General features: G+C 47.3%; 1 protein-coding gene across 2 annotated transcripts in view; it reads left to right on the plus strand.

Moving 5' to 3' along the window:
* The first annotated feature begins 2,263 nt into the window (after positions 1 to 2,263).
* The window catches only part of HRAS (HRas proto-oncogene, GTPase), a 64,997-nt gene continuing 52,488 nt past the window's right edge, over positions 2,264 to 14,772 (plus strand). Inside the window, exon 1 of one of the 2 annotated variants that reach the window (XM_019519814.1) lies at positions 2,264 to 2,357. The gene's annotated coding sequence lies outside the window, so the exon portion shown is untranslated. Of the gene's footprint in view, positions 2,358 to 8,868; positions 8,931 to 14,772 lie in introns of those variants that run through there. The other variant, XM_019519815.1, reaches the window with a different exon arrangement.

Consider the following 14,772-nt stretch of genomic DNA (forward strand, 5'->3'; position numbering starts at 1 on the left):
CCCTCCCCCAACTCTTCCTCTCCAAGCCTGTCCCAGTGGGCTGAAGAGATTCTATTGCTTTCATCTTCTCCCTTGTCTCAGTTCTGCTTGTGAGTGAGGACGTGTGCAAGCAAGGAAGTAAAGGAAAATGGTGATGTACCCAGCTGGCTTGGCATTGTTAAATGTATGTGGTGGTAGTGATGTGGAAGGCACTTAGATGTGTAAATTGTTAAGCACGTAGGATCCATGAAAGTGCCCAGAGCTTGATATGGATGTGAGAGCTGCCTCTTGCAACTCCATGTTTGAGTTGTGTGGTGGCTGCTTTTTCTTGGGTGGCCCATTATGGACTGAGATGAGAGAATCCCTCCCCACTCCTGTGGTTGCTTCTTGATCCTCACACACAGACCTTGATCTGTGGTCTGCAGAGTGAGAATGTTAGCGTATCTGACCCTGCTGTGTTCAGTGTCTCTGAAGAATGCTTTTCTGAAGCATATCTATCTTCTGCCTCTTATTCACCCAAACACACAGTCCTTCATCAAGTACATTAGTGAGGCTGGAACCTTGTTTCAAGTTATGGGTACTCTTCACTGGTGTGGGAAAGCATCTTCTGTTGTCAGGTGGCTGAAAGGAAGTTGATCATTAAAGTGGAGACACTTGGACTCATCCAGGCCAGAAATGTACATTTAACAGTGATGGGTTGAGGAGGGCAGTGGTCAGATCTGGGCTAGGGTTTGATGTTGAATTGGGTTATAGTTTGGAATTAATGACAACAATATTCCCCCCTCCCACCTTCTATTCCCCTCCCAGTCTCCGTAGCTGCCCTCAGGGGTTTCAGGTCAAAATGGAAGAAAACTCATAAGGATAATCAGCTGTTGTGAGACCTCTACCACCTTGGTCTTATGTCTTGTGCACTGTTTGTGCAAGATTTCAGCTGCATTTTGGACTGGGAAGTAACTCCCAGCTGTAAAGCTGAGGTAGCCCTTCCAAAGCTGTATTCCGAGCAAAAACAAAACAAAACCCCAAACCCACCAGATGATGATTTTGTCTGTTTATCTGGGTTCGTTATACAAGTACCCAGCACTGCAGTGCTGGATTGCCCTTGATCAGCAGTGCTCAACCTTTGGCCCTGTGGGCTGGATAAGTGGTGCAGGGCTACGCTGCAGGCAGAGCCAGTATAGGGGTTGGTCTGTGGATGCCATCTGGCCACGTACCCAGTCTAGCCGTGTGCTGGCCTGCTCCTGCAAGCCTGGGTCTGCCTGTATGGCCAAGTGTTCTCAAATGATATAGTGCCCAGGGCCACATCATCAGGCCTATGGGGCTCCCCACAGGTCTAGGAATTTGGCAGCAGGGGAGCAGCAATTGATGCAGCTGCTGTTCCCAGCCACCAAACTTTTGGATCCATGGGGAGATCTACAGGCCAGATGACATGGCTCCATGGGATGAAGGTTGAGCACCATTGCCCTAGATGGCTCTTCTGTTTAAAAGACTCAGTGGCTGCCTGCATGTATATTGAGTGTTTGTTGATGAGCAAATCAGATTGTGATAAATGGTTGTTAAGATGGTATATAGGCCTAAAAGGGGTCTCCTGGATTATTGAGTCTGGTTCTCTGCCCTCACAAAACAAGTTATTTTAATTTTTTTCATAAAGCTAACAAACTCCATGTCTGGAACTAATGGACTGGTGGCCTCTACCACTTCTCTTAGGGAGGCTGTTTCAGAACCTAACTTTTTCCGATGGTTAGAAACCTTCCATTGTGCAACCTAAACTTTATTCATGACTAGTTCATACCCATTTCTTTTTGTTCCTGCCTTGTACTTTAGCTTGAGTAACTCTTCCCCCACCCTTGTGTTTACCTCCCCAATATGTTTACAGAGAGCTCCTGTATCCCCTCTTGGTGTTCATTTTGCTAGGTTAAATAAGACAAGGTCTTTTAGTCTTCCCTGGTAATAATAGTTCCTCAGTTCTCTGGTCATCGTAATATCCTTTCTCTGCACCTGTTGAAATTTAAATTTATCTTCTTACATGTGGGGGACCAGAATTCTGCATGATATTCCAGATGAAGCCTTGTTGCCTCCTTGTTTGATAGCACTAAAACTTCCATAAGCACCACTGAAAGGACATAGGAACACATTTGTCTTGTACACCGCTGAATCACGTTGGTGGCTCATGGTCATTTGGGGCCTTTAAGTACTGCTGTAATACAGAGCATTAATCATTTTCAGTCACATTAAGAAAACTGTACCTTTTCCACAGAGCCAGACCTTGTCATCTTCTCACTCCTTTTCTGTTTGTCTTTCCTTTTTCAGGGGAGACCTGAGCCATCCCCAAGGCACAGAGGACAACGCCTTTATTCAGGGCTGGTGTGAGCATCAAAAGGGTAAGTGGAGCATTTGAGAAGCATACTAGAAACCACCTGGTTACTGGGGTGGGAGGGGTATAAAGAGGTGCTGTGCTGTGTCTTTTTGCTCTGTTTCTGACCAGCGGTCCCCATTCCTAGAATTGCCATTAATGGAGCTGCCTGACAGACTGGGCACAGAGGGGTGTGGAATGTGTTGCACTGACCTGGTTAAAATGGACACATTGCTGGTCAAAATGTCTGCAGTAGGTCATTTTGAAGGGAACACCCCCCCCCACCATTTTTGTGTTCATTAAACATTGTCCATGTGTCAGGATACATATGTAAAAAAAAAACCCCAAACGCTTGGATTTAAAAAAAATAATTGAAAACATGATTTAAATGATTTTTTAATCTTTCAGTAGCAGAAGCCTGGGTTCCTTTTATTTTGGACTGTGTTTTCCTGTTTTCTGTGTAGCCAGTTCTTCACTTTTCTAAACCGTTTCTTGTTTCTGAAGCTGGGGAGAGAGGAAATGGAGGACTTCAAGGCTAGATACCTTTCTGAAACAAATACTCTAGTGAAATACAAGTTATGGGACACTGTGGGTGCATCTACATGTGCCCGTATGGCACTTGTTACTGCACCGTCATTTAGTACTTCCTAAATGACGGTGCAGTAACAGCCATTATTGCACCATGCTGGCTGCGCCTGGGTATCTTTAGCTGCTATGTCACCATAGTGATGTGCTATAGCAAGGGAACACGTCACCATGGCAGTGTAGTTGCGGCATCACAGTTTGCGCCTGCTGATGCCACGTCGCTGTAGTGCATTGCTACAGCGATGTAGTGTCTTGTGTAGATGCACCCATTAATGAGGTAACAGTGAAATACTGTGGCCTGTGTTACACAAGAGGTCAGACTAGAAGATGCTAATGGTTACTGATGCCTTTAAAACTCTTGAAATATTCTCTGTGTAGTTATGAATGCAGATATTCCACAGGTGACAAGATGAGAAAACCAGCTTCTCAACCCCTAATGCAGACTTTGAACAAGTGCATTCTATAATGGTGGTACGTTTCTTTGTGGTGCATTCAGGGGTGCATTACTGACCTCAGAGGATGTTGCTCAGCATTTATTTTCCAATTCTGCCGGAGTCTTTCCTATAGTCAGTGTGACAGTTGCCTGCCTTCTCCATCCATGTGGTTGGTGCTTCATTTTGTTTTTTGACCCCAGTTAGGTGTTCTGCGCATCTCTTTGACACCTATCGCTTGGGTTAGATGATGACCTAAATCCTTGTATGGTAAAGGCCTGTGCAAATGTGTTCTCACTCTTCACATAAACTTTGCTCTCTAGGCTTTAAGCTTGAAACTGGAAATCCATTTCTTTACTGAAATACATCTGTGGGCACACTCAGGGGCAGCAGGAACTGAATGCTGGCTGAGTAAATTTCCAGTTGTATGCCACGTTTGTTGCTAGTCTTGTTTTTGAACCTCATCCTCAGACACATGCATGTTACAGATGGAAGGTACATGGTGCTTTGCTAAGAGGTACATGACTGAATTTTAGTAATGGCAGTGAAGCTTCTGATTAGTCAGCACACAGGGAGTAATGGCATTGCCAAGTATTGATGTTGGTGTCGCCATTCTTCCTAAACATGCAGAGACGCGGCAGGTGTAGTGGGGTACAAGGTACAGTATTTTGCAGGTAAAGGGGTACACAGACAACAAAAAATGAAAATTGCTGATTTAGGCAAAGTAGGTAAAATATTGTCTGCATTTTGTTCAGCCTGGTAGTTTTTCCAGCATGTTTGGATCACTTCAGCCTCTTCCTCTTGTTGCTGCGCCTTGTTGTTACGTTTGTGCGTCCGTGCCTGCCTGCTTCGCTCTCCTCCTCCGTGTGACACTTATGATTTGATTGGAGTAATTGGAGGGCAGAAACCTTTCTTGGGGTGAGTCTTAAGTTCTCACTCCCTAATTTTCTCTTCTATTAGAAGCTTCTCCGGGAAGGGAAGCTCCAGCACTGCAGGGAGGCTGTCAGCTCCAATGAGATGAACGCAAAGACACTGTGAAACAAGCACTCTTTCCATCTCAACCCTATTAATGGGGCCCTCTACCAACCAGTCACTGGGTTAGCTGTGTATGTAGCATGGCCTAATCGTAGGACACAGGACAGGAAGTTGGGAAAAGCTTTCCTTTCCCAACCCTGTTACTGATTCACTGCATGACTTTGTCCAAGTCCCTTGACCCATGTATAAATTGGAGATAATGGTGGAATTTCCATATTGGATGTTTCTAACCGTGCTCAGTACCAGATACTTTCAAGCACCGCGAGCCAACCTTTTGGGCAGGTGTACCACAAGTTAAGCCCTGCACCTTTCCCTTGTGCCACTCATTCCTTTCTTCTGCCTGATCTGCTCTGCTTCTACCCCTTGCTTAATCTATCCTATACCATATGCCACGATTGGCCATCCCTGCTTTAGAGGAAGAAACCCAGCAGTGAATACTTCTGTAGTAGACAGCTCAGAAAGGGTGTTTCCTACTACCCTCCATCAGTTAGTGACTGACTTTTGTGCCAGAGTTTGAGCATTTAGATCTGTATTACAAGTGATACCAGCTCTAACTTCAAATGCTCTTACATGCCAGATAAGTATCTGATCACAGCTTATTATTTTGTTCTGTTCATAAATAGTTCAAAAGAGTTAATGTTAAGTAGTTGTTTCACCATCTATTAAATGGACTCAGCAACCATCTAGACAAACAGGTCCAAAAACCAGAGTTCATAAGCAGCCTGCGATCGTCTACAATGAGGGAGCCAACCTGCAACATGGGTGCCACAAGTGGCATAGGAGAGAGGGGCTGGATAGTACAGCAGTGGATAGGACAGGAAGCAGAAGGCAAAGCAGGAGATCCGATAGGTAGCAGAAAGCAGAGCAGCAGAATCAGGCAGAGGAAAGGGATTGGAGTGACACTTGGGGAAAGTGCAGGGCTAATTTGTAGCTTTCAAAATGTTTGTAACTGTAACATGCTGACCATGTCTGCAACAGGTTTATGCCTTCTCCTAAGCAATTGCTACATTGAAGCAAGATTTTGTTGTTATCAATAACCACTTTAGGCTTTGAGCCTTAATATAAAGCTTGATCACTTGTCTACTTTTGCCTTGAATGCTGCTAAACTCTTGGCTTCCTCACCTTGGGCAGAAGTTGCCTCTAGAGTTGCATAGAGCTTTGTTATCCCTTATATAGGAGAGTGAGCGAGCTGTTTCTGCTCTATTGGGTAGGAAGAGCAGATGACAGAGCTGAAGGGGGTCTCAGCAGTGAGATCTTTCTCACCCTGCACTGGTAGACTATAATGAGAGTATGTCCACACAGGGGTTTAACTAAATCTGGTTTTAAAGTGGCTGGAATTTTAAATCAATGAAATGTCTCTATGTAGAGAGGAGAGGCCCAGTCACTGAAGGCCACCCATGTCAGACCCCAGCCTTAACCTTCCAGAAGGTCAAATCTCATGGAAAACCACCCATTCCTTCTCTACATTCCATCACTGTATCCCCAGTAATCAAAATGTTTTCCCTTTGCCCCCACAAATACCCAGCATGTTATGTTGCTACTGCAAATGTCACTGCTGCTTAGCTTTCTTCATCTATGTATCTGATGGTGGCTTACAGAAGATGGGGAAATGTATAATTACCTTTGTTTTACAGATTGGGAGGGGAACTGAGAGAAAGGAGCTGGGGATGACTTGCTAAGGTCACACAACAAATAGTTAGCTAAGTCAGCCATAGAACACAGTTGACTGGGTTATGCTACCCTCTACTTATTCCAGCCTTCCTCTTGACTCCTTTACCCAATCCACCAGTGATACCCCCTCATGCTGTGGTAAAGGTGCCAGTGCCCCAGTTCCTTGAACACCTTGCTCACTCTTGTAGTTGTAGCTGAGAAGCACTGAACCAGGTCACCACTGCAAACAAGTGCATTTCTTCCTTGCAGGAGCAGATGCAGTTAGTGGTCATGACTGTCTTGTTATGGTAGCTGGAAGGTTGGAATACGTTTGCTCTGCAGGCAAGGTTCTTTGGGTAAATCCAATATCTTTTATTAGACAAACTCAGATAGTTGGAAAAATTATTTTTAACAAGCTTTCGGGCACAAACACCCTTTGTCAGGCTGAGGAAGCATCTGCAGATGGTCTGTGCTCTTCCTGGATGGACTGGTAAAGCATCTAGAGACCAGTACATATGCAAGAAAGCCAGTCATTGAAAATGTAAATTGTGGTGGTCAGTAGGTGAGAGATGGGAGGAGGGAGGAAATGAATGTAGCTGTAGTCAAAGGATGGGAGACAAGAGGCAGGGGGGGAAGGGAATGAGAATTGCTGCTAAAACGTGGAGGGTTTACCTGGGGAGTCTTGCTCTGCAGGAGAACTTGTGCTATCCTGAGCCATTGGGAGAACTAGAAATGAAACTGGTTTGAAATTGCTAGTCCTGTCAGTCATTGCTGTGGCTGGTCGTAGATTTTAATCTTGGGTTACAGCCCTGTACTGCATTTCCCATGGGTCTGGGATAGAAAGATGCTGTGTTTGGTATTAGGAGAGAGATGTATTTGGACAGGTGGCAGATACTCTGGGTACCCATGCCCTTTCCACAATACCACTTTTGCTTGTCAAACCTTTCGCCACTGTGGTGACAACTTTTCAGGATGCATGTGTCATTTTTGAACTAGAGAACATCTTGGTTGCAGCAGAGCAGCCTGCTTGGATTATCGGTGGGACAGACCTTCTGCAGAGAAGCCAGTGGGCCATACTGTGTTATTCTGGGAGATGGGAGGAGAGCAACTTGGGATCGGAAAATCTATCCTTAGCTTTGGTGTATAGCTTAGTGACCATATCTCTCAAGTAACTCTCCTAGAGTCATGAATCAGTTGTTGTAATCAGCAGTACTCTATACAATGTTTTTGAAGCCAGCAATGCATCAGTTTATGGAGTTGACCCTGGCTTCTGTTGGACTTGAGCTGGTTTAGAAAGCACCTCCATCAGCAGTCCCAGGATCCAGGGGTGATGAGGGAACTTAGGAATGAGAGAGGTGCTCACATCCAGGCTGCTGTTCTTGATTTTGAATGAGAGATTGATTGCAAATGTGCATGCTGCTTTCTGCATTGTGCATTTCCTTGGGACATGTTGTACCAATATGTGGCAAATCTTTTACAATGTTTGCTGTACTGTTCTTTAAGCTTCTGGGATGAATCTTGTTGTGAGGTATTTTGTGTGTGATTGATCTGGTGGACTGCACTGGTGAAGGGCTGGGATGTATATCAGGTTTAAATGTCAAGCAGTAGCTCTGAATCACTGGTTGCCACATAAGTGGCTGGTACAGCTTGCTTAGTGATTTTTGGTACTTGAAAAAACCTTTAGGGAAATGGTAGCAACTCATTTTCTTAAAAGTAAAGAGACAGCAAGTGCTAAAAGCATACGTTCTCAACGTTATTTGTGTTACCGTTATGTTTAATAGGAAAAACAACTGGTAACAATAAGCATCTGTGTTTTTTCTAAACTGTCCAGAAAGGTGCAACATGGAAAGCTTACGTAGAAACCAAAAAATAAAGGACTGTAGATGGCTCCAGAAGCTGCTGCCTGAGGTGCCTTTTATTCTCCTTTTCCTTCCAGCCTCTTCTCAATCATGTGGTGTGAGGCTGTACATAGGTAGTGTCCTGGCAGCATTTGACCCTGAAGTTCCTTGAGTTGCTCACCTCCCAGGAAACTGCTGATCATCCCAGATGCTGAACAGGCTTCCAGCTGCAGAGATTCATTGGAGGAGCAGGGGCTTTGCAGGGTTCTTTGTGCTTAATCATGAGCTGGCAGAGGGGGTCACACTGTCAGAGACATTTGTATTTGTTACAGAAGTCAGCCCTGAACAAAGAGTCTGAACAGTCCTGGGTCTGCACTGGGCCTTGCATCCATTTTATATCCATTGTCAGTGGGTGCTCCATGAGGTCCCAATCCCACCATTCTTCAGTCCTTGCTTATTCCTTAAATTTTGTTCAAGGTTCTCTGCTCTAAGTTCTCAGAATCAAAGCAACGTAGGACTGGAAGGGATCTCAGGAGGTCTCCTAGTCATCTTTATCTATGCCATCCTAGAGAGATGTTTATCTATTCTTAAAACGGCATGAACAATCCTCTTGCACATCTACCAAGCACATTGCTCAGAAACATCAAGAACACCCTAAATTACCTCAAGTATGACGGGGGGTAAGGGCACTATCCGTGTCTTGCTGTCCTCATGTCTGCTGCATCTTCTTGCATTCAGTGCCGTCTTTTTTTGTATCTGTGCAAAGATCTTGTGTGCAGCCCTCTTTCCTTTTCCTCTTTGCAGCAACATGCATGTGTTCAGGTTCTTGGGAAGGATGATTGGCTTTCGGATCTCAAAGCGTCTACAAAGGGAGTGAAGGAGAGCCCATTTGCTATTTAATATTTTTAGCAGTGTAAGCACTGCATTCTCCCTACACTAATTCCCCAGTGGCAAGGCCGCAGTTTGCAATTTGTATCATTTTTGGTATGCCAGCCTTCTTTGTAAGCCTGTTTCTGGAGAGGGCCAGTGTAAACTAGCAAGATAGAAACTGAGTGCATCTTGGTAAGTTCACAGCACAGTTCTTTTTATATTAATTAAAAAAAAAAGAATGAGTAAATTAAAGTACTGGGTGGGGTCGGATTCATTATAAAGTGGCTGTTGTCAGCTTTGGTTCCCTAATCTCTGTGGAGATGCGCAAGACATCAAGGGCTTTAACACAGTGGAAGTCAGCTTAAAGAGGGGTGGCCCGTGAAGGAGTTCCCTCAGGCTGAGAGGAGATTTTTTAAGAGTATGATGACAGCATCCCCTGTATCAGCAAGTGGAGGGTGTAATGATTTACAGAGATGCGCTAACTTAACAGCCCAGATCGAATTTCTTCTTCATGACAAATTTGCAACTGTCTTATTCCAGAAGTAGGGAAAAACCTGGAAGAACACTGAGAGAGGCTGAAATTAGCACTGTTTGAAAGATGACAGAGAGACTGCTTGAGCCCTACTTCCAGGTTATTGCTGGAGAAGTAGAGGATTCATTAGTGTGTATGTGAAGGAGCTGTATGTGCTCAAAATCACTTTCTTCAGAGAGAAAAGGCGACCCTGGTACATCTACCTCGAAAAGGGGCAAGGTATAGGCAGCAGAAGCCTGGGAATAAGGGGGTTCAGCCCCGCCCCCAGAAGGTGGGGGGGGCGGCAGGTAGGGCTGCAAGCCAGCCCATCCATGGGCTCCAGGTGGCTGCAGCAGAAGTAGGGAGGGGCACACATGCAGCCAGGATCACAGCTCTGCATGTGGATCACTGGCTGCCCAGCACAACAGGCAAGTATCAGTCTATTCTGTGAAGGGGAAGCGGTATGGGGGGGAGGGAGGGAGCGGAGTACAGGCAGAATCAGGGGCTGTGGTGAATGGGGCTCTGGCTGGGCAGGGTGGTGGGATGATTGGAGCCCATCCAGGAGCAAGGGGGAGCTCCTGCTGCTGTGTGCACCCTGGCAGAGGCCCCAGGGGCACATGCCTCCTCCACCTCTGAGCCTGCCCCAGAGTGTACAGAGCAGGCTCCGATCGTCCCACCACCTGGCCTGGGTGGGGCCCCATTCACCCCTGCCCCACTCCCTCCTTCTCTCCCTCACCTCGATCTGCCCCCCCACCTCTTCCGCCAAAGACTGTCCTGCTTTGGGGGGGGCTTGCACTCAGCACCCCCCAAATTTTTGCTCTCTGCCTATGGGGCAAGAAAAAGCCAAATTAATTTCTGGTGACTAACACTGAGAATAGTTGATCAGCAAAAAGACTGTACAGCTTGCGGGCAAAATCAAAGCTCTGTTTTTGTGTTTCAAAAATGGGATTCATAAAACTACTCATAGTTAGAATTAGAAAAGGCAGTGGTGAAATGTACATTTAACTTTTTCTTATGTTGCTTGGCAGCCATCTTGGGCCAGGTGGTGCTAGGAGGGAAGGCTGTGGTTAAGAGAGGAAGAAAGTTAAGCTGCTCTGTAAGTCCATTATGTGGCTTCCACCCTTAATGGAATGGTGGCCATGTACACCACCAAATCCTCCCTCACCATGAATTCATTGGTCCTCGACCAGGAAATCTTTCTCCCTTTATACCTGAAGGGCTCATAAAACCACAACAAACTTGGTATGGGCATGCTTCCAGAGCTGAAGCTTCAGTTTCTCTCATTCTGTCTTTACTGGGACATCCAGAGGTTAACTGAAAACAGGTTCTTGAAGGATTCTTCCCAGCGGAACAACTTGCTGTGAAGGCTACTCTGGGTTTGCTGGGGCTTGAAATGTGTTAATCATAGATCTACCTCCTGGAAGCCCTCCTCGAGATTCCCTTCTTGCTTACCCAAGGTCTCCTCTGTTGAAAAATGGAGTGGTTCAGGGTGGCAGACCGAAAACTGCAGATGATAAGAAAGTAGGGCTGGAAGGAACCTCATGAGATCATCTAGTCCAGCTTCCTGCTCAAGGCAGGATCATTGCTGACTAAACCATCCCAGCCAAGCATTTGTCCAACCTGCTCTTGAAAAATTCCGGGGTTGGAGATTTGTCAACTTCTCTAGGTAGCCCGTTTCAATGCTTAACCATCCTCATGTTCAGAAAGTCCTTCCTTGTTTCCCATTTAAATTTCCTCTGCTGCAGTTTGAGGCCATTTACTCCTATTCCTGTCTACTAAAGCTATCTCCATCCTCTTTGTAATCTCCCTCCCCTTGGTCTTTTCTTCTTTGGACTAAAGTAAACATGGAATACATATATTGAATGAAGCACATTGCTGGACCTCACTAATGCCCTTAGCCTCTGATATAGCTGTTTGTCATGCTTGATACGCTCTTGAGACTGCTACCTGGGCCCTACAAATGCCCTAATGAGCAAGTTGTCTGTTCATGCTGTTGTGGCTATAATCAAGTGTTGGGCCAAGTGTGTGGTCATTGTCCCATTCCCTCCCCTACCTTCCCCCCTCCCCCCCTTGCCCTCATTTGATTGTGGTCTTGCCAGCCCACATGAAGCCTTGTTTGAACCCGTCCACATGTTTTAGACTGGGAGGGGAGGTAGGCTGATCTGAGATCTTAATCTGATAAACTAAAGCAGTTTTCTGGATGACTGGAAAATAAGCTGGGTGTAGCAAGGGAGGGAGAGGGTTAAAGGGACAAGCTTTCCCCACCCAAGTTTGATCTTCTAATTCTCCTCCTTGGAAGAAGAGCTTTGGGTTTTCTGCCCCAGGGTCAGGGTAGATTGCTTCACTACCCCCAGTTCCTGTACATGGCTGGCAGATGTTTCTTATTTTCTGAAGCCAGGCAGCTCCTTCTGCCTGGGAAATCCACAGGGGTGGGGGAGGATCTGTGGGCTACTGGACTGGGAGCAGCTGCCGCTGCCAGGCGGAAGTGCTCAGTTAGGCTTTCCTAGACAGCTTTGAACAGGAGCCAGGAGCCCTCTTGTTCTGGGAGAAATCTGTGAGGTCAGGCAAAACAGCAGCAGTGCCAGCTCCAGGCAAGGGCTGTCTGCTTGGCATGCAGGTCCCATCCTTCCTCTCTGCCCTCTTCCCTTGACAGTAATCCTGAATGGCTGTGTATTTAGCATTTTGCTTTTGACGTGCAGCACTTGGCATCATTGTGGGGGCCTTTTGCACAGGGATCCGAGTTGGGTAGGGAGGGTGGGCAGGATGAATGTTCAGTAAGGTTAATAGAAACTACCAGTCTTTGGGCTCTGGCTTGTCAGTCTTGGCTACATGTACTCCAGGGCACACAGTGTAGTGTCAGAGAAGCCAAACTTTCTTAGCGTGTTGTATTAGTCTTTGGTCAGCCTTGTCAGTGCTCCATGTGAGTGACTAATAGGTAACTCCTTGCTTTCTGGCTCCTGGAAGTTTTAAGCTGGAAGGGACTACTCGGATCATCTCATCTGCCTGCTTGCATGACAGGCCATCGGGTGCTCAGGGCCCATTGTGGCCAGAGTCCCCAGCAGTGCGGTGCAGCCCCAGCCACCTCAGACCTGGTGCTGCCTGTGCTGCTTGTCGCAGGTTCAGCTCAGTGCGGCACAGGGCCATGCACCTTCAGGCAGCCCTGGGCCACTCAAGCTGTCACCCAGGGCCCTGCTGCCTTCGGATCTGTGGTATGTGCAGGGAGAAAGCACGTGGTGGGACTTGGCCCAACACAGCCCGCTTGTATGCCTTTGAACAGAACCGGGACACGCGTCTCCTGTGCAAAGGTATGCTAGCTGCATGGCCTGGGCTGGGTCGGGCTAGCCAGGCACATCTTCCATGAGTCTTAGGCAGCCATGCACCATGGTCTGCTGTAGCCATAGTGCCATGGCCACGCATTGCCACCTGATTCTCTTGGAAAATGCGCACTGCCAGCCTGACCTGGTCTGGACCACGCAGCTAGTATGCCTTTGCACAGGAACTGCATGTCCCAGAGCTGTGCCTCCTTGTCTTGTGTAAAGGTGCACTAGCAGGCCATGCCAGACAAGGTTGGGTCCCACCCTGTGCTTTGTGGAGGGGCTTGAGTGGGGGCTGCTGCAGGCCTGTCCCCCACCCCACTCTCCACAGCACTGGCAGTAGCAGCCAGTGCGGCTGTGGCCTGGCTGCAGGCATAGCCAGTGGTGATGTGGCACTGTGTGGCCCGGGTTCTGTACATGCTGAACGGACCCGACTCAGCCCACTAGCGCATGGCTTTCCCAGCCTTGTCCAAACTGGTGCGCTAGCGGGTGGGGCTGGGCCGGGCCGGGCTGGGTCGGGTCCATTCAGCATGTACAAAGCCCATGTCAAGCAGTGCCACGCTGCCACCAGCTGTGCCTGCAGCTGGGCCACAGCCGCATTGACTGCTGCTGCTGGCACCACAGGGAGTGTTGGGGGGGCAGGCATGTGGCAGCCCCTGCTCAAGCCCACCCACTGACCAACACCCCCCTGCCACTCCCCTATACCCCCCAACATTCCCCTGCCACTCCTCACACCTACCCACCTGCACCCATAACACCCCCACATCCCTACTTGCCTGTGACAGCTCCTGGGTCCTGATCCTTGCCACACTTCTGCTTGCCCCAGCATGCTACAGGTTCACACCCCGTGTGCTGGGGCAGCAGGAGCACCATTGAGATGCTTTGGCCAGAAACCAGAGCATCTCTCTGGAGGACTGGCTTCCAAGTTACCTCAGGGCACCTGCCCTGCTTTTTCCCCCCATGTTTTATTTTGATACCCGGATATTCAGGTATCAAATTTTGAGCCCTCGCTGCAAATATGCAATGTGGGGAACATTTTTTTGTTCCCAGTGTGCCTCTTGCCACATCTCTGTGTGGGCTCATCTGGACCTGCCCTGTGTGTGTATTTGAAGACTGTTACTACATCCCTCTTCAATATTCTCTTCTCCAGTCTAAATAATCCCAATTCTTCCAACCTTCTCTCATAAATCTGATATTTTTTGTTTTTTTCCAGAGAACTTTTTCTATTTTGTCCATGTTCCTCTTAAAGTGAGGTGTCCAAAACTGGACATACTATTCAAGGTGAATCTCCTTCTGCATTGTATGGGTACAGTTGCCCCATTAAGTTACCCATAAAGTGGAAGGATCAGTTGGGCTTGCATTTTTAAAAATCTTTTATGATGAAAGAACCTTGTGATGGATTTTGGGTTCTAAAAAGATCCCTTTTAGAAACACCAGGTTTGTGGACTTGGAAGATTCCTTGGCTACTGGAGCTAATAAAGGGCTAACCTCACACGAGACTAGAAGCTGAGGATAATTTTTTTTGTAAAGGTCTGTCTGTCTTGGGTATTTACCTAATTTCCAGTAGTGCCAAAGGAAATGCTGTTACAGATCACACTGCTTTCTTAGGGGAAAGCTGTACCTTGGGTCTCCATAAGAAGTCTTATCTGGTGTCCCTCTCTTGTAGGCCACTTGCAGGCAGCCCTGGTGTAGCTTCCCAAGAGGCAAACCTCTGATTTTGAGACCCTGGCTTCTCTTTATCCATAACTTCCCCAGTGATCCTGTAGCACCCCCGCCTCGGAGAGCTCCTTCTTTTGGTCAGCTCCCAGGAAGGGGAGGGTGTTTTCTTCTGAGAGGAGTGGTCAGGGAGCCACTGTCCCAAATACCTCAGCTCCAGTCTTTATTGTGCCACTGCAATTTCCTGTCCTTCCTCAGACTCCAGTCTGTCCTCTCTGGCACTGCACTTTCTCTCCAGCGCTCTGTCACCCTGGAACTTTTCCTCTCAGCTCTCCCAGAGCCTCACTTTTTTTCTCCTCCAGCACAGTCAGCCACATTTGCCACAAAAACATTGCAAAACTATAAACTTAACCTGAGGACAACACTCGTCCAATAAAATGAAGCATAAAGTCATGGGGAATCAATCGTGGAACAGTCTCTATGGCCTACTACTAGGCCTAAACTGTCATCTACCCCTGGGGCAAAAAGGGCATATAGGCATCCTGTCTATCAA

Source organism: Gavialis gangeticus, unplaced genomic scaffold (genome assembly GCF_001723915.1).
Source record: "Gavialis gangeticus isolate Ggan-Ray unplaced genomic scaffold, GavGan_comp1, whole genome shotgun sequence".
Lineage (NCBI taxonomy): Eukaryota > Metazoa > Chordata > Crocodylia > Gavialidae > Gavialis > Gavialis gangeticus.